Source organism: Jaculus jaculus, chromosome 19, assembly GCF_020740685.1.
Source record: "Jaculus jaculus isolate mJacJac1 chromosome 19, mJacJac1.mat.Y.cur, whole genome shotgun sequence".
Taxonomy (NCBI): domain Eukaryota; kingdom Metazoa; phylum Chordata; class Mammalia; order Rodentia; family Dipodidae; genus Jaculus; species Jaculus jaculus.
Genome location: NC_059120.1, coordinates 10,828,501 through 10,847,470, shown reverse-complemented (window position 1 = coordinate 10,847,470; position 18,970 = coordinate 10,828,501). Strand labels below are relative to the sequence as shown.

Sequence of the window (18,970 nt, the reverse complement as noted above, 5' to 3'; positions counted from 1 at the left end):
TCTCTGTTAAACCATTTCATTGAGCTTTTTCAGGCACTAAGAAAGTCAGTCACTACTTGACCAATCTTTGAGAGCATCTTCAAATGAAAGATTTTGGAGAACAGCCTCATGTATTGTTCCGATATCATCTCTCTAATTATAGTAGTCTACACAATTAAATACTTCTCAAACCCTTTAATCATGACCTATTTGCAGGGATGACATCTTGGGTGTGTCTATAGAATTAGTGTTAGGTAACAGAGAAGCTAATCAACCTATGGTTTTAATCTATCTTCTTTTTTTGATAAATTGTTTCAAAACAGCTACCGATTTAGGCAATATGAACTAATATTGAAACCACAAGAACTGATGTGACCTCCCCAGGATTTCAAGTCATTTTCTCATCTGCTAGCCAAAGTTGCTATTTTTAGCACTTTGTGGAGATCTCCAATTTGCAGTGTTCTTAGATAGGCTCACTCGCAAGTAATCTTGTGAACTGTTTTCTTCTAAATAAGCACTTCATCAGCAACACATATTATCTTGAAAATAATTCGACTTTTGTTTTACAAGAGTCTTTTCTGCAGGAATCAAGCAGGTGTGAAATGAGCATCATGCCCTTAAAATTCAAAATCAGATCTAATGAATCAAGAGGAAATGGTCTTGTGTCTTTGAAAGAACTCTTCATGAAACCAACATTTGCTGAGATGCCAAATTCTTCCATTCTGAAAACCGAATGTCATCTCTTACCCAAGCAAATCCTAGTCTATGTTCTCAATTATCAGTAATTGGCACGGGTTTTTGTTCAAATGAAAACAAGAGTTCTCAGACAGATACCAGGCTGTTGGGCCCATGCATTAAATTGTAATCCTGTCTTTAATCTACGTTATATGTGTTAATAAACTTTCATGTAAACATTTATTCACAAAAGTTAGGTCAAATAAATATTTTGATAGAAAATATTTTTACCACTCTGATTTGCACGTTTCTAACTGTACTGACTTTTAGGACTCTCATTTTCAGTCCATACACTCCCATATTACGACATGAAAATACTACTTTAAAATTTTTAAGAAAACACAGAAAGCTTCAGACATGGTCAAATAAAAGACCTAACCCTAAGGAAGCCTAGGCTTTAAAGCTCCCCTCTTGCACATGTAAAGAAAGGAAGCACCCAGAAAGAACCTGGCTGGCGCTAACGTTTCTGCGGATTGTGTAAATTGAAGCAATAAAAACCCCAAGTGCTTGTCTTAAATGAAGACTTGGAGTCCTGCATGGGAGATCTGTGTATTTATGTTGGTTTTTATAACATTTGGAAGTTTTGTTTTCTGCTTTGATGTGAGTCCACTAATAAAGCAGAGAGCGAACAGCTTGGAAAATATTATTTATTGGAAATTCTCAAGTCAAAACTTGAAGTAATTGGTTTGTTCTACCCCACATGATTCAAGAGCCTGAATTCCCTAACTTCCTGCTCCTGGAGTGATCTGTATTGCTAAATTCGTTTTCTGTTGCCAACACAGTGACCTAGTGATTGAAACTGGCCGCTGACAAGCTCCTATAATACACTAATTTTTCTATAAGCAGCCCAATTTTATCATCTCAATACTGAAAAAAAAAATCTTTTCATCATATTTTACAACTTTAGAGATTTGCTGAATGAACAACGATGTTTTCGAGACAATTTTCAGACTTTCACTGATCTTCCTAAAGGATGGCGTGTTTTCCTCCCGTGACAACTGCGCTCAGTGCACACTGGTGAACAGAGATTTAAGTGCAGTGGCAGCAGTCACACCAGGAAGGGCGTTTTGGAAACCTCTGTGGCACTTCTGTGACAAGGGGGCAGAAGCAATAAGTAAACTCTATCACGAAATGATTTCAGGGTGATGATCTCCACTGGAATGACATTAAAAGGAAAAGCAAAACCTCATCTTAGTCTGAAAACAATTATCACCCTCATTAAACAATAGGCTAAAAATTTTAGGCAATTAACAATGAGTTTTCTCCTTCTCAAACTGTTACATTAGAATTCATTTCCAAAATTCAAATAAAAGCAAGATGTCTGAGCAGCAAAAATAACCCTGCCTCAAAAAAGAATAGTCAATCTGCACCCCTCAACCATCGCAGGTAAAACGATAGAAAGGGCAACCTGACAAGCCTAGCCTTTCCCAAAAGCCCTTCTCATCTTAAAACCAACTCTTGTAAAATCTTGAGTGAAATAAATAAAAGTAATTTTCCCCGAAGTTGTAAGAAAAGTTCTCCCCTGACCACTCTGCTCTTCATAAACTGACCCCAATGACCCACATATTATTTCTTACTTCTTTTTTTTCCCTCTGTACACTGAGCTATTTCAGACAACACAGCTCTCTACAGATGTCAAAAAACAAAAGCAAATAAACTGAATTTTTTTTTCTTGAAAACCAACTTTAAGCCAAATAAATGAATGTACTGTTTCACACAATGAAAAAAAAAAAAAAACATCACCAGAACTCTGCGTCTAAACAGAGTTCTCTCTATTTAAACAGAGTTCCTGCGGTGTTGGGTCCTATCACTGGAGAAACATTTTCTAAGCTTCTACTTGTAATAGAACTTGTGTTAATAAAGTCCACATGGACTTTTTAATTTTCAAAATCTTCCACTGAGTTTTCCCCCTTTTTTCAAGGATATTAAAAAGTTGCTTGTGTATATCAATGAGGGTCGTCTCATCACAAAATCCCTATTGTTTTCTAAGACTAATTAAAAGCCTTTCTAATTTTACTAATATAATAAAGTGTAAGCACCACTCAACTAGCCGGGAAGGCTTCCTCACTCCCCCAGTAAAGGCAGCCCCAAAAGACAAGCAACAGTGATGATGGTATAACAAATACGTCACTCTCTTTTTTTTTTCTGGGGACAACCATTTATCAATGGAAAATCATTGTCTTGCCATTTGCAAGGATTTCCAAGCAACAGACAATGTTTTTGGCTCACATAATTACACAACAGTAGAAAGTTCAGAAACACTGCCTGAATCCACCTCCCTTTACAATTCTCGCCCTTTGGGCCTGGGCTGGCAAGCAAATGGAAGACAGGCTGAAGTTTTCTCAATCGAGCCGGAGCTCAGAAACCTTTGATATGCTAATCGTCCCCTTCAAACGGTAAGAATTCACACTTGCATTAATTCAAACAATTTGTGCAGAATGACGAGAAAAAGGCACCTCTTTTAGAGGCCAGCAACAAAAGAGAAGAAAGGGTATGTCTGAAGAGTCCCAACAACTGAACGTTTGTTTTGCACGATTCTATAACCCACCGACTTACTGGAGGGTGGAAGGAGGGAAAAACAGAAAGTTGCAACACATCTGAACTTAAGTCCATCTTTATGTTTTTTTAAGGGTTCCTAAGGCTACCTGCTAAGCATGATTAAGAAGAATACTAAATTTAAACTCCCAAAGTTGCCTTCCTAACTTAACTATCCAAGTTGGGGCTGTGGAGGCCAGTAAAAAATAATTATTATTATAAAATTTAAATTAAAAAAAAAAACTTCTACTTTCCTGTTGTGGCTTGGTAGTGCCAATCTTTTAAGGTTTGCCCAAGATCGATTCTGCTTTAGCAAACGATATCCCAACAGGTAATTATTTACCAAGCGGGCGTGCCTTTTCTTCACTGAGGAGCTCGAGGTGAGCTGCGTCCATTCGGATGGGGCTGGAGTGGGAAATGAATGAAACAGCTACTCTGAAATCCAACCTCTGGAACGCGGGCGAGCAGAGGCACCCAGCGCGTAAAAAAATGCTGCAGGAAAAAAAATGAAGGGGAAAAAAAAGAGCAGCGTGGGGGGGGGGGAGGTGGGAGGTGGGAGGAGGGAGGGCCTGCGAAGCTGGCCTCGGTAACGGGAACCATCTGGCTGGAGGCTGCGGCTCGGATGCTCCGGGGCTGCCCCGGGGAAGCTGCTAAGGACACCGGGCAAGGAACTGCATCTGAAGCCGAGACCGCGCCATCGGCATCCGAAGAAGCGAGTGTGAAGGCCCAGGAAGGGGCTTGAGAGGAGGAAAGGGGAGGACCCCAATCCCGCGTGTAGCAGACAGACGGGACCGACTTCCAGAAACCACCTCCAGGACACTCGATCCATCCCAACCTCGGGCATCGGGACACTGCGCCCCCGCGCCCGACCTCCGGGGGATATCCAGCAGCCCACAACCGGCAGGAGTTCGGCGGAGGGAGCAAACTTTGCAGGTCCCAGGCGAAGGGGTCTGCAAACGCGCCTCCAAAGTCAGGACCGGCCCGGCCCTGTGGCCCGTCTCCTTCCCTCTGCCAGAGGGTCGCCCGGGCAGGAGCCCACGCCGGTGACCCGGAGGGACTCCCGTAGTCTGGCGCCGCTCCCCCACGCCCGTTCCTCCCCTGGGCTCCCAAACCAGCCCTCCCACCCGACCAAACAGGCTCCCTACCCCGAAGGCATCCAGGAGCCCACGCCCCTTAACTTCTCCCGCAGGCCCAGCGCGGCCCGCTGCTGCCCTCTCACTGCGGGTCCCGGAGCTGGCCGGCCCCAGCCGGTGCCCGGCCGGGTCCCCGCGCGCCCGCGCCCTCCCGCCACCCGCCCGTCTCCCGGAGCAGAGGCAGCCCGTCGCCCCTAATCGTTGCCAGCCCCAGCGCCGGCGCGGCCACATCTGGCTGTGTTTGGCTGCCATCCTCGCCCCTCCACACCGCCTAACCACCGCCAAGGAACGAAGCGTGCCACAACTCATCCGAACCTTCCTCCCGGGTCTCCTCAACAACACGCTACCGGCGACGTCCAGGGACACCGCGGTCCCTGCCTCGCTGGGGGACTCCCCCAAACCCTGAGCGGAGGGTACTCCACTACGCCCTCCCCAGCCCCGCTGCGTAAGGAACAAGGGCACCTTCCTGAAGCCCTAGTTTTTAAGAAATCAAAAAAAAAAAAAAAAAAGCAAGGTTTGGAAAGATTTGCCCTGCAACCTGGCAGCGCCCCACACACACACACCCCACCATCTTCACCCTCCCGGTCCCCAGCAGTCAGCCCGCTCCCGGAGAAGCATGACAATACCTCACAGAGTTATGCAGATCGATTTCCGCGGGGAAGGGAGGGGACGTGCCTGGAGTGCGCGGGGGACTGTCCCCGGGCCCAGTGGAACCCCTCACCCACAGCCGTACCCCCAAACTACGGCGCGGTTCCATTCGCCTCCAGCCTCCAACCCCATCGCCAGGCGCCCAGCAAACAGGTCTCCGGAGCCGGGCCCCGGGGAGGCACATTGCTCGCTCCAGCAGCTCTTACCTCGATCTGCGAGCGCGCCCCACTGAGGAAGGGCCTTCTGGCGCCGAGGGGGCCGCGCGGGGGACCCGCGACCAGAGGGCAGCGGCGCGTGGGCTCGGGCTGCCGAGTGCGCACGGGGAGGCAGCGCCACGGCTCTCGGCGCCTCGTCCTCCTCCTCTTCCTCCCGGTCCTCCAATCCTCCTCCCGGCTCAAATCGCCGCCGTCGCCGCCGCGTCCAGCCTAGCAGCCAGCGGCCGGGCGGCTAGCTGGGGTTAAGTCAACATTTTCCCGCAGTTTCTCCCACGCCGTTCGGCGACACGGGGCTTTGCCTGCGCAACGCGCGCGCACCCCCAGACCGCACGCTCCCTCCGGAGCAAAATAAAAAGAGTAAGAAGGAAAGGGGGAAAAAAATGCGGGGATGAGAGCGAAGGAGGGCGATGAAGGCTATCGAGAAGCTGGCGGAGGTGCGCAGACTTGGGGGAGCCCCGTGGGTAGATGCCCGGGGGACACGAGGCCAACTCAGTCAATCGAGCGAAGCCCCAGAGCGCACGGGCCGCGCGCTCGCCCGACTAGCATCCCCGGCAAGCGACCCGGCGGCCTCGGAGCTCGGGACTCGTCCGCGGGGCCCTGGCTCACAGGTCCGAGCGGCTCCAGGCGGGGTGACTCCACAGAGGAGTCGATCAGCTTCGGGGAAGAAGGTGGGGAGGATCAGGGAAGAGCCACGCGACGCGCCCAGCCGCGGAGGGAGGCTGCCCTGCAACAATCGCCAAGAATTCTCCGGTAAGCTCCGGATGGCGCTCGCTCGGGCACCTCGGCGGTGTGTGTGCGCGTGTGTGCGCGCGTGTGTGCGCGTGTGTGAGTGTGCGAGCGCAGAGTGAGAACCGGAGAGTGGCGAGCGAGCGGAGGAGCGAGCCGGGGAGCGCGAAGTCCTGACACGGACTCGCCGCGAGGTCTGAACTGGAGTCACCTCCAGCCTCCTCCTCTCCCTCCTCCTCCTCTCCCTCCTCCTCCTCCTCTCTCCCCTAAGTCCCCACCTCCCACCCCCTCCTCCTCCCCACTTTGTTAATCATATAAACATATGAGCCCGGACAGCCCCGGCCGAGGATCCATCACGGCCTCCCGACCTCCCCAGCCAAGGGGCCCAGGCGAAGTGCAGGGAAGATTAGGCAGCGAAGTCCAAAACGCGGAGACATAATCTAGAACTCATTGGCGCCCAATGGCCATTTTCCACTCCATTTGAGCAGCTGCGGCGGCGGGGCGCCCGAGCGCGGGGAAAGAAGAGAAGGAGGAGGAGGAGGAGCGAAGGGGACACTTACGGGATCGAGCCGTTCGGAGGACCGTGGCGGTGGCCGAGCAGCCGCCCCCCACCCCCCCCAGGACGGGTCGTCCCCGGGGTTCGGCCGCTGGGGCGGCCGCAGGGCTCTCCGGGCGGCGGTGGCGGTGGCGGCGAGGGACGCGCGCGCACGGCCGCGGAACGCGCCCCCGAGGCGGCCTGCGCCGGCTCGCGCCCCTCCCCTCCCCTCCCCTCCCCTCGCCGTCGGCTCGCGTCCCCCCCCCCACCTTCTCTACTCTGGCCTCTTCCAGGTCCAGGGGTTCCGCATTCAGCCTCCACCCCAACCTCACCCCACCCCCCGCCCCCAAACTCCACTCACTGCTCGGTGGCGGCTCCGCGCGCTCCGCCTGGGCACGCCGGGCATCCCGGGCACACACACGCACTTTCCAGGCATTGATTGTTTTTTTTTTTTTTTTTTCCTCTCTCTCTCTTTCTTTCTTTTTTTTTTTTTATTTCGGGATCTGGGTAAAGGGGATCGGGAGATCGGATCGCACCACCCTACCCTGGGCGTGGGGGAGGAGGGGATCCGGGGTCTGGCTGGAGACTGGGGTGAGGGGGAAAGGGGTCCCCCACTCCCTCTCTTCCCTCCTTTCTCCTTGCCTGGACTGGGGCCAGGCGCCCAGGACGTGTCTTTTTTTTACCCACCCCGTCTCCAGGTTTTCTTGGCTGTGCGCGCCCCGAGCCGGAGGCCCCGAAACTTTGAGTTTCCGCAGCCCTCCTTTTGTGTGACTGCCGGGAGGAGAAAGGAGGTCTGTTCGCCGCCGCGGCCGCCCTCCGTCCGTCCGGCTGCGGCGCGCAGGGGACGCTCCAGGGTTAATGCGTCTTTGATACCTGAGATTTCCGGCGCGTTCCTTAATGAAAGTTACATTTTTTTTTTTTTTGTAAATTGCGATGAGTTTTTTTTTTTTTTCTTCTTTGTAGTTACTTAGTGCTAGCTCAACTTTGACTTTATTGACTATATTTCACAAGAGCGTTCTGTTTGTTTTTGATTAAACTCACCACCAGGATATGCAACGGAAGGAGACGAGCAGACGAGCTCCTTGCAAGTTATTCTCCAGGCTCTTAGGTCTGTTTCCCCGCCGTTTCCTCGCATTGACGCCGCTGTGCTCGGCCCTCGGATCGCACTTCCGCGCCCCTGCCTGTGCGCTGCGTCAGTGAACGACACGGCCCAGCTGCGCGCGGAGCCCGCGCCGGGGCACTTCGGGCGAGAGAACGTGCAAAAGGCCCCTTCAGGGTTCTCTACCCGGGGGTGGGGGGGTGTCAAATCTGGATTTTCTTTTCTTCTAATCACAAGATTTCTGAACTTTAGTGTCCCGATGCATTTGTAAACCAGTGAGTATACTAATGAATGCAACCACTTGCCTTGGTTTTTGGAGAGAAACTAATTTCCCCGGGTTTCAAACCTACAGAAAATAAGAAGAAACTTGAGCTTCCTTGGCTCCCAGGGAGGACATTTTTTTTTTTATTTTTTTGTTACCGCGGATATGTTGCCGTCGTAGTACTTGGAGAAATCATTCCAAAGAATGTTATTAAAACGTCAAGAGAGTGCTCTAAAACACCAAGATTCTGAATAATACCTGGTAGCGTTTTGTCACTGAGCCAGACATTTGCAGTGCCAAAGACATTCAAACCCTGGGCCAGTTTGTTCTTGACGTGTAGCAAATCTTAAGTTAAACGTGCCTCCATCCAAAAGGGATGTGTTTGGTCAATTCACTACCATGCTCAAGTTAAAAGAAAAATCTTTGATAATCCCATTGCTTCTTCCTGATGGGTTGGCCTTAATATTTTCACTATTTCCAAAGATAAAAGGATAAAAAGATAAAAACAACTGAACAACTTTGACCACTCTAACCACAGGCACTCTTCAGTTTGGAATTTCTTAGATAGCACAATTCACATATCACCCATGCAGGGTATGAACTAGACTGGAGATAGACACACACACACACACACACACACACACACACACGTCCTCAGGCACAGTTGGGTTGAAACCTTACAATGTGGCTGAGCTTTCACACCAGCCGAAAGCTGTATATACGACCCAGAAAATGACTTAACGTACTATAAAGAAGGCATGATGACAATTCTCACACCTCAAAAATCATTTATATCCCAGACTCCTTTAGAATTTAAGGTTATTTTATTTGGGATTGCAAAACAAAGGGTGTCAGACAACTAATAATTTGCATTTACCAAAAAAACAAAATGCCAGTCCTTCCTTTTGTTCATCTTTGAAGGTTTTCATTCATCCGGGCATGACTCACAAGAAACCCCATGAGTGCAGACATCAGTCTAATCCTATTTTCTTTTGGGAAGCAAAACTTGGGCTGAAGTTTTTATTTAGTGAGCTTAGTAAGTAATCAATAGACATTTTTGCCTGAATTAAGCTGGCCATATGTTGGCTCATTTACTTATTTATTTAACTCTCACAGAAAGAATCTAAGAACCCACTGTCCACATTTTATAGGACTGACATTCTTTGATGCCCAGGACATAAAATGAGTCACTCTCTCCCATGTCCCTAACTATGCTACATCACACACACATATGAACACATAGGCCCTGAAAGGGAAAATGTAGTAGAAAATGATGCCTATGACTTACAAATCTGCATGCAATAAGTTACACATTTTCTAGAGCTGCAAGGACTGAACACTTTTCCCAAGAATATAAGCTTGCTTTTTTTAAAATTACATCTAGAAGTTTTCCCTCTCTAAAGTGTTTTTACAATGAAAGAATGTTTAATTCTTACTTTTCTCTTTTTACAACAAAAGATTCAAGGTTCTTTGTCTTACCCACGAAGAACAACCCACAGAGAGGTCAACTTGAAGTGACCGTCTGTCTACATTAAGCTGTGAACCACAAACCTGCCATTGCCAAGGGACAGTTCATGGCATCCTCCACGGAGTATCTCCACATCCACAGCACATAACTTGCCTGACACTTTAGGACAATGTAAGATGTAGTAATTTATAACAATACAGGTGTTGTGGTGCAGGGTGGGATTGAACTGGCCTGCCTAATAAAGTCTGCAGATGTGAGCAACGTCAAGGCCCTTGGGATGTGTTCGGCGTGCACTGCTTAGAACCACTCAGGCTGCATTGTCATTTAAGGTATGGCAAAATCATTGACTTAGTCATAATACTTGCTAATTGTTTTTAAAAAATAAATCCTACGAAGGACCTGGGAAACACCCATTTCCATTTGTTTTATGTTAAATCAACATCTAACCACTCATGGTGATTTCATTCAAAGAAAGCAGAAGGAACTCATTAGCTCATGTGGTTAGTGAGATTGATGGACTTCAAACATTTTAACCATACATGTTTTTTCCAACTGTAGAAACGCATGTTTTTAATTTAAGCAACTTTAAGAAATTAAAGATTCTTTTATACAATGAGTTCACCTATTTCTGATACAGAAATTATGCTAATTTTTCAAATCTATTTACTATCTCTATATCTTTGTTTATAGGGAAGTACTCAGATACCTGTCAAAATACCAGTGTGACTAATAATGGGTTAGAGAACAAGATAAGGAATTTTACGAAATATGAACATGGACCAGTTGCAAATTAGTGTAAGCCAATAAAACCAAGTCAGGGGTGGGGAAGATGGGTCAGTGGTTAAAGGCACCTGCCTGCTTGTAAAGTCTACATGTCCTGGTTCAGTTCCCAAGCCTGCTGTGTAAGATAAACCCAGAAAAGTGGGGTAAGTGTCTGGCATTTGTTTGTTTGCATTGGTAGGAGGCCCTGGCCTGCACACACATGTACACACACACAAATAAATAAATAATAGTAGTGTAATAACAAGAACACAGCTTCTCCATTGTCCCACTCTGGTGACCTTGGATGTAGACAACCCAACTGTAAAAGGGGCTATACAGGGTGCAGGGCAGAAGATACCCGCCCACGTTTGTCATGAAGCTGATCAGCACACACGTGGAACACTAGCTAGGAGAGGTGGCAGGGTCTATTGTGGAGAGTATATATTTGTCTGTGAATATTTCTTAAAAATGGGGGAGACAAAAAAAACATGTGAAACAACTTCACATTCTACTTCAGAAACAAATGAAATGTAACAGATGCTATCCCAAGTTGAACTTGGGCTCTGGCCCCTTCTCCTCATCATATTAGTCAAGGCTTGCTGCAGAACCTGGGTTTCCCTGCTCTAGAAAACCCACTGCCCCACGTCTAGAGCAGACCAAAGCAGTGTGTGACCCCCAGACTGCACCAGAACTAGCTGGAGGTGGCTGGTTTTATTTTTCACTTTTGCTTTGCCATGCGTGTAGGCCGAAAAGAAATCAAAACTCGTTTTCCATGAGAGCAGAAGCAGATGAAAGCATTTGGCGAAGCCAGTAAGTTTTTAATTATTCCCCCGGCTTTACAGGCGGAGTAAATTTTGTTCAAGAAGACCAAACCCTACCCAAAAGGTAGAGATGCAGTCTTGAAAACGAGGCTACTTTAAAGCATAATGTAAATATGATTATGGTGTGCTGTGCTTAATGATACTGTGGAGAAGATAGGGCCACATATATTTTAATGCACATCATTTTATAATTAATATTTTTTAAAGATAGACACTGGCAAAACTGGCTGCATGAGTTTTTTTGTTTTTGTTTTTGTCTTTTTTGTTTTGGTTTGGTTTGGTTTGGTTTTGGTTTTTTGAAGTAGGTTCTCACTCTAGCCCAAGCTGACCTGGAATTCACTCTGTAGTCTCAGGGTGGCCTCGAACTCATGGTGATCCTCCTTCCTCTGCCTCCCTGTGCCACCACGCTGGGCTCAGGTGTTTTTTGTTTTTTTTTGTTTTTCCTGTATACTTCAAGTGTTTAAATATGTATAAATATCTGTAAAGGATAATAAAATTTTATACCATTACAATTATGACACTCAAAAACAAGTAAATCAAAGACGATATCCCTCATCGTGGTTGCCATGCCGAGCGCCACACACTCCGAATCGTCCCTTCCATAGATTACCCCCATTGCTCTTGTTAATCCCAGCACCTTGAGGATTTTCTCTAATTGGGTCGAATAGACTGCCTCTGTCAATGTTTCTGTCAAACCAAGTAAAGAACACTTTTTTTTTAACACAAAAATGGCTTATCGAAGCTTACAGTTTTAATTTTATTCGTGACATATACTCAGAACATTTTTTTTCTTTCTTTGTAAGCGTGTGTGCCTTGAAAAGCTCCCTCTCCACCTCCCTGAGTGCAGGCAAGCCTACACTACTCCCAACCATGACAACGAAATATCGTTCAAGTTTCTTTAAAATTGTGGAAGTTTAGCTAAGAGTAGCTTAAAACACAGGGCTTTGTGTGAACGCGTCATTCTTGAGCAAGCAACACGCCGGCTTCACTGGGGCCCGGGACGAAAGCCGAGAGGGCCACGGTAGAAATGGCCTAAGCCAGCAGAACGCGCCCATAGACTCTCCGCGCTGTATCTCCAGTGCTCTGGGACATTCCTCTCATAGCTCACTGCAGTGAGCCAAAGCCTTCAAAATGCTCCAAGAATCAGAAAACAAACTCCTAAATACCCTCCGCACTCTAGAATCCAAGACACAATTCTATCATACTGCCAATGCTTTCATGTTCAAATCAAGTCCCCATGATTGGTTACCCAGCCTAAAATGGTAACTGCAATAAACAGCCTTAGTATTTTTAAGTACAGGTTTCATTTTGAAAATACTATATGGTTTAACTTGCGTGTGAGAGACGGTTGGCCCTGGCTTTGGATCCTACGATTACTTAAGTCAGTGGTCACTAACATTTCCTATAACTTTGTTTTCTTATTAATACGACTATGGCTTTGCTGATTTTTAAATTTTATTTATTTATTTGTAGGTGGGTGTGTATATGGGTGTTCCAGGATCTCTTGCTAGTGCAAATAAACACCTGACGCTTGCCCCACTCATACTTGGATATAGCCTGTGTGGGTAGCTTGGGAATTGAACCAGGACTGACAGGCAAGCTTTGCAAGCAAGCACCTTTAACCACTGAGCCTCCTTCTCTGCCCCTGATTTCCTTTTTATTTATTTAAAATTTTTATTTTCAAGTTTTTGGTTTTTCGATGTAGGGTCTCATTCTGGTCATGGCTGACCTGGAATTAACTATGTAGTCTCAGGGTGGCCTCGAACTCACAGCGATCCTCCTAACTCTGCCTCCCAAGTGCTGGGATTAAAGGCATGCACCACCACGCCTGGCTTCCTTTTTATTTTTGAGGCAGTATTTCTTGTCTGGCCTCTGACTCTTGATGTAACAGAGGATGACCTTGAACTTGTGATCTTCCTGCCTCCACTTCATAAGTGCTGGGACTACAGGCACGCATCACCATGCTTGGCGGATGCTGTGTGTAAATCCAGAGAGTCGTTCGTATTACCTAATCACTTTCAACTGTTGCTTGATTTTTAAAGGTGTTTACTTGTTGTGCATGTTTTGGTAAAAATAAATTTGAGGATGTGGGAATTAAAATCTCAATTTACAAAGTAAAAAACTATCTTTTAAATTTGCAACTCATCACAGAGTTTCTTGATAAGATCATGGAAGGTTTCATCTTATTGTCCAGAAAAATTTAAATATTTATAATTGAGTTGCCTTCCCATTGCAGCTGTTTAGGATGCATTCTTAAGGTCACGTTGAAATCAGTCACTTAGATCCTAGGCCAAACAATGATGTCATAGGCACATGCTTTTGTGATAAGCAAAAGTACATTGGAATAGATTATGTTTTAATCTAACATTAACATTCAAATTTAGAATCTTATTACAATATCATTTTTACCCCAAGAGTACTGAAATGATTGGGGAATGGCATGGGTTTCTTCAGTGATAATTAATTAAAAGTGGATAAGATTTTTTTAAGTCAAAAATCAAGTCACAAAACCAAGCTGTCCTGTCCCTGTCCCTTAAGAGGGTGCAGTGGCATCGTTGCCGGGCGCGGGTCTGCTCACTGCTCTGTGAGAGAAGCGTGCTGCCCGGATTTCCCCACCCTTGAGTCAACTGTCCCGCCTGCCTCTCTCTTGCTAACAGAACTACCACGGTTCTAATGAGGATGACTCGCGCTCCAGAAGAGTGTCCCCCTTCAGTATAGGGGTGTAATTATGAACCAACATAATTAGTATTGTGTCCTCATTCCTTGAATTAATGGCCCCAATACAAACCATAGATTTTTAAGTTGTTCACACAATATTGGATCCATTGTATGACAAACTAATTTCCTGCTTGTTATCTAATGATAATTGAAACACAAAAATTTGTTTTGACATTGGGATCTTGTTTTATGTGAAGTGGCATTTCTGAAAGAAAAACGTGTTGTAAGCAATGAGGGAAAAAATGCACTTTCTTAAAATAAAATCAGAAGAAAAGTTGAGTACAAATACAGGCTATAAAACAAACATTTGACAGACCCAAGAATGTCAATTATTTTCTAATTATATGAATCACAAAGAGAATATCATTTATCATTTAAAAATAAGTTGATGTATAATCAAATAAACAATCTGAAAGATATCTGGAAGACTGAATTTTGACATTTTCATATGATTGCCCAATATTTACCTTCTCTCTAATGCTCTATTGTTAAAATTATTTTTTATATTTTGTATATATACATATGCAAAGCAAGCTATCACATGTATGTATACATTTGAGATGATAATGCTGGCAGTTTTTTAACTGAATGTTTCTATACAGGAAGAAATTGTATAATGTGAAAAGCAGATACTAGGCTGACTATTTTATTTTATTTTTATTATTTTTAAGCTTTATTTTATCACTCTTATCCAGCTCACATCAGAAAGCATATCAACAGTGCATCTTATAGGAAGTCAGTTTACAACAAAACTGAACAAGGCAATTGTGTTTAGGGAAAAGGTTTCAGCAAAAAGTACACAATACAGTCCATTGAAACGCAGTGTTCATACATTTTAGATACATAGGAAAGTGTAAAGTAAAAGTCCTTTGCTACTCAGCAAGAAAATGCAAGTTTGAAAGACTTAAATGAAAATCAAAAATTCATGTATTTGAGAAAAGATAGGTTGACCATTTTAAATCTAATGTGGTTAAATGTATAGATTTTTCAGAAAATTGAAGATAAAATATTATACCTTGGCAAGGCGTAGTGGCACACGCCTTTAATCCCAGCACTTGGGAGGCAGAGGCAGGGGGATCTCTGTGAGTTTGAGGTCAGCCTGGGTTTACAGAGTGAGATCCAGGTGAGCCTGGCCTAGAGTGAGACTCTCCCTAAAATGAACAAATATATTTATGTTTGGTTTATTATACCTTATAACTGAGGCACATTGAGCTTTACCTAGATTCCCCAGTTAATGAAAGAAGTATTTAAATACTCTGTCGTTAGATTATTAGCTTCTACAAAACTGAAACAGATGTGTATATTAATATGCCATTAAATTTATGATATACATAGAACCCGTACATAGAGCTGAGCAGAGGCCAGTGATTCTAATTTGCTCTAGATTTATAATAACCTGATCTGGTTTCTGTAAGAACTGAAACACTTTAAACAAAATTAGAAAACACTTGTGCTTCATGTGATTAAAGATGCAATTCCCTTTGGGGTAATGAGAAAAGTTAGAACATGTTTCTTTCTTTATGGATGTTTCTATAATAAACAAGACTGCCATACATTATATATTTTTGTTACTATGATTTCCTTGTTTTTAATTAGAAAATAAACTAATTGAATTTCAGTAGAGTCTCAAATTGAAACAATGCCAAAATTTAGCTGAAAATTGTGCCCTGAGCCTCATAGAAATCCTTAAGAATTTTTCCCAGGGTCTTAAGGTCATGTTGTACAAATAGGAATTCATTATAATTTTATATCAAAACATAAGTAATCATTGGTTTAGATCCATACAGCAGAGTGACTTGGTTGATGGATGCATTCAAACCCAGAACAATGACATGAATGAAATTTGCCATGAGAAATAATTATTGGACTGATATAAATTCCAAATAGAAAAATAAACTAGTCCATTTACTCTCATTGCACAATACTACAGACAGCACTATGATTTAAAGTTTTAACTGTGTGGTAGGTAATTCTATATCACTTAAGAATAAAATCTATAAAAATATTTCATTTTAAGTATTGGGAATACTGTTTCCTTAAAAAATCAGTCAGAAAATGTTAAACTAAATAGCATTATAAGCATCCATGTAGATATCTGTGAACACAGAAAATAAGAGCATGCAAAAGTATTAATTCATTAAAAGTTTCTCTCTCATAAAACCTTTATTAGCCCTTGAAGTCTTTGCCACTTCATATAAAATGATTTATCTTTTGAATAACAAGGTTCCATTAATCTGTTTGACAAAGGAATTTTAAAATCATTTCAATAATTTATTTGAATGAATTATTTAAATTCTGTAAAAAATATATATGCCCATGTATATGTATCTGCCGTGTGTATATATTTGTCTTCTAGCCCAATATCACAGAGGAAATACCAAATGGCCTTCAGGATGCATTGTCCTTGACATGCCCGCGTCACTCGGCGTGGCTCCCACTGAGGAGTTCTCTGATGGCCCACTGTTTGCACAGGACCCCTGGTGGAGGGCCATTTGTACTCCGATCGGCAGAACATGGGGATTTCGTGTCAGAGCAACTTGCACATTCTATGCTACAATCATTTCCGCTTTGGCATTTTCACCGACATGGTGGGCTGACGTGATTTTCACAGCTTAAGGATCACCGAGGCAATGACCGGGCAGACACCAGGAAGCCTACCCACCTCTGCCCCTTGCTACAGGTGCCCTGGAGGGTGCTTAGCATGCCCGCTCCCCAGAGACACAGGCATGCAAGCACACAAAGGCCACAGAAGCGTGGAAAAGCGATAAGAATGCCAACAAAATGTGTCAGCAAGTGCACGGCCCTAACCAGAGAGAAGGATCCAGTCAGCAGGCTTAAGCCTCTCCGAGCATTCGGACGGTTGAACGACGCCCCGTTTCCCTAAGGACGAGTCCTACGATTTTCCCAACTCGTTCTTCTCTCCTCTGAAGATACATTGTAGTCACAAAAAGAGAGGAAAACAATTGAATACTGTCCTAAATCCAACAAGGTTGTACAAGGTTATAACATAAATTTATGAACCATTAATTTCAATTTTGTCTTTAAATGTGCTGTAAAACTAGCTATCATTTAAGTTTCCCCTACGCCAAACATAAAAATATGTATTTGATCTGCTGGCCTCCTGTTTTTTGGAAACTCCATCCAGCACTGCTTCTCTTATGCTGTTCTTCTGCAGTTATATTAAGTTTGGACGGGTTCCTCCTGGTTTTGTTTCCATTTTGTTGAACATCCTTCTCACATTCTTTTATGCTTTCATTTAATAAAGAGGTATTAATTCTACATGTAAAAATAGCTGATTGCATTTATATGGTGTTTGTGAACTTGGGAGCACCAATCTTCTCTGATCTCTCTCTCTCATCTAAATGTTCATCAACCTGTCTGGAACACTGAGCTGTCTCCACCCTGACTACGCTGCTCCAACCTTTCGTAGGAGGCAGGAGAAGCCATCAGAAAGTGAACGCAACTATAAAACGTCCCTGATCGACCAAAGGAGAACCGTGGGCACTGGAGAGACGATAGTGATTTAAAAGACTGTATTTAGTTAGAAGTCATTGAAAAAGATACCTGAAGCTACCTTCTGGAACGTGGGCGCCGGAGGCCGGCTGTCTTGCCCGCATCCTTGTAGGCAACCCGCAGGCCCTTGCGTGAGCTAAACCGGCTCTGCACTAGTGACTTCCTCACCATGTAGCCCACAGTTTATAGACAGGGCTCCCAACTTTGCAGAACACGGGCAGGAGTATCCCATGGAATGGGAGGCGCCCATCATCCTGAGGTAATTTTGAAATACTGCCCCGATTCTCAGAAGGTTTCGAAGGACAGTATTTTTCCTCAGCACACAATTGCTGCATTTGGATGATGGAAATTATTTATGGAATAAATGAGAATTATAATCCTGGGCCTGGGGAGATGGCTCAGCAGTGAAAGGCACTTGCTTGTAAAGCCCTTCTGTTCTGGGTTCAATTCACATAAAGGCATCGCATTGCAGCTGCAGCCAAAAGCCCTGGCATACCCCAAGACAAACACACACACACACAAAATAAATAACTTCTTAGAAAATAAAATCCAGGCTGGAGATATGACTTAGCAATTAAGGTGCTTGTGTGCAAAAGCCAAAGGACCCAGGCTTGATTCTACAGGACTCACATAAGTAAGCCAGATGCACAAGGTGGTGCATATACCTGGAGTTTGTTTGTAGTGGCTGGAGGCCCTGGCATGCCCATTCTTTCTGTCTGCCTCTCCCTTTCTCACCTGGTCTCTCTTTCAAATAAATAAATAAAAATAAAAATAAATAATTTTAAATAAAATCCTATCATTGTAAATGCCATTACAATATTCAATTCAGTACTAAGGTTTTACTGTCCGCATGTACCATGGCTTTTGCTTATATAAATATCAGAAGTTAAATAACCTCAAATTCTTGCACTTATTTGCTACAAGTATGTATAAATATATACATACATATGCATTTACTCATTAACAAGTGAAATAAATGCACTTAAAATTTTCCAAGTCAAATCATTGAAACATTTTTGTCACCCATATGTCAGTTTCCACAAGCTAGGGATTGCAATAAAAATTTGAATGTTTTCCAAAAATAATAATATTTTAAAAATATTTTTATTTTTACTTATTTTAGACAGAGGCAGAGAGAGAGAGAGAATGGGCCTGCCAGGGCCTCTAGCCGCTGAAAAGAAACTCCAGATGCATGCGCCACCCTGTGCATCTGGCTTATGTAGGTCTTGGGAAATTGAACCTGGGCCCTTTGGCTTTGAAAGCAAGGACCTTAACCATTAAGCCATTTTTTCAGCCCCCAAAATAATAATTTAATAAGGATGTTTGTATGTGTGTGTTCTTTTCAGTAAAGAGAAATAAAACTAAAGGAAGTTTGTTAGATTTACTATAAATTATTTCCTTGATCATGTGCATGTTGGGAAGGTGGGAAATCGCACAGGGAGGCAAGACAAGGTGTTTGTGTTCCTGAGGTCAGAAAAGCTGAAATGGCAGCTGGTTCTCCCTTGGAGAAGACATGTCCAGGGAGTCTCAGAAATTAGAATCCATAGAACTTTCCATGAAACTTCACAAGGATGCTGTTTTCTACCCTGGTACTTGAGATTTTCTGTAAGGCAACGCATCTTTGAAGTCTCTATTATGCTAAAAAGCAGCTTGCTTCCATCTTGCTTCATATGAATTAGTCTTCTGTCAAGGTCCAAGGCCTTGCCACCAGGAACCAGGGGGCATTATAACCAACTCTGCCCTGCCAAATCACTAAAAAGTTTCATTAATGTTACCTTGAAGAGTAAATAAACTAATAAAAATGCTTTAGTGACTTTTAAA

General features: G+C 44.2%; 1 protein-coding gene and 1 long non-coding RNA gene across 51 annotated transcripts in view; one reads left to right on the top strand and one right to left on the bottom strand.

The window, feature by feature from the left end:
- Positions 1-18,970, bottom strand: part of Adgrl2 (adhesion G protein-coupled receptor L2) — a 432,681-nt gene that overhangs the window by 205,315 nt on the left and 208,396 nt on the right. The window contains exon 1 of one of the 50 annotated variants that reach the window (XM_045138257.1): positions 7,548-7,611. The exons of 46 other annotated variants lie outside the window; for them this stretch is intronic. The gene's annotated coding sequence lies outside the window, so the exon portion shown is untranslated. Of the gene's footprint in view, positions 1-5,236; positions 5,354-6,531; positions 6,643-7,193; positions 7,218-7,547; positions 7,612-18,970 lie in introns of those variants that run through there. 3 more of the 50 variants (XM_045138256.1, XM_045138255.1, XM_045138254.1) reach the window with 3 other exon arrangements.
- On the top strand, positions 7,140-16,868 carry LOC123456014. The gene is made up of 4 exons (XR_006634277.1): positions 7,140-7,297; positions 7,554-7,614; positions 9,326-9,506; positions 15,993-16,868. It is a non-coding gene; the product is annotated as an uncharacterized LOC123456014 (long non-coding RNA).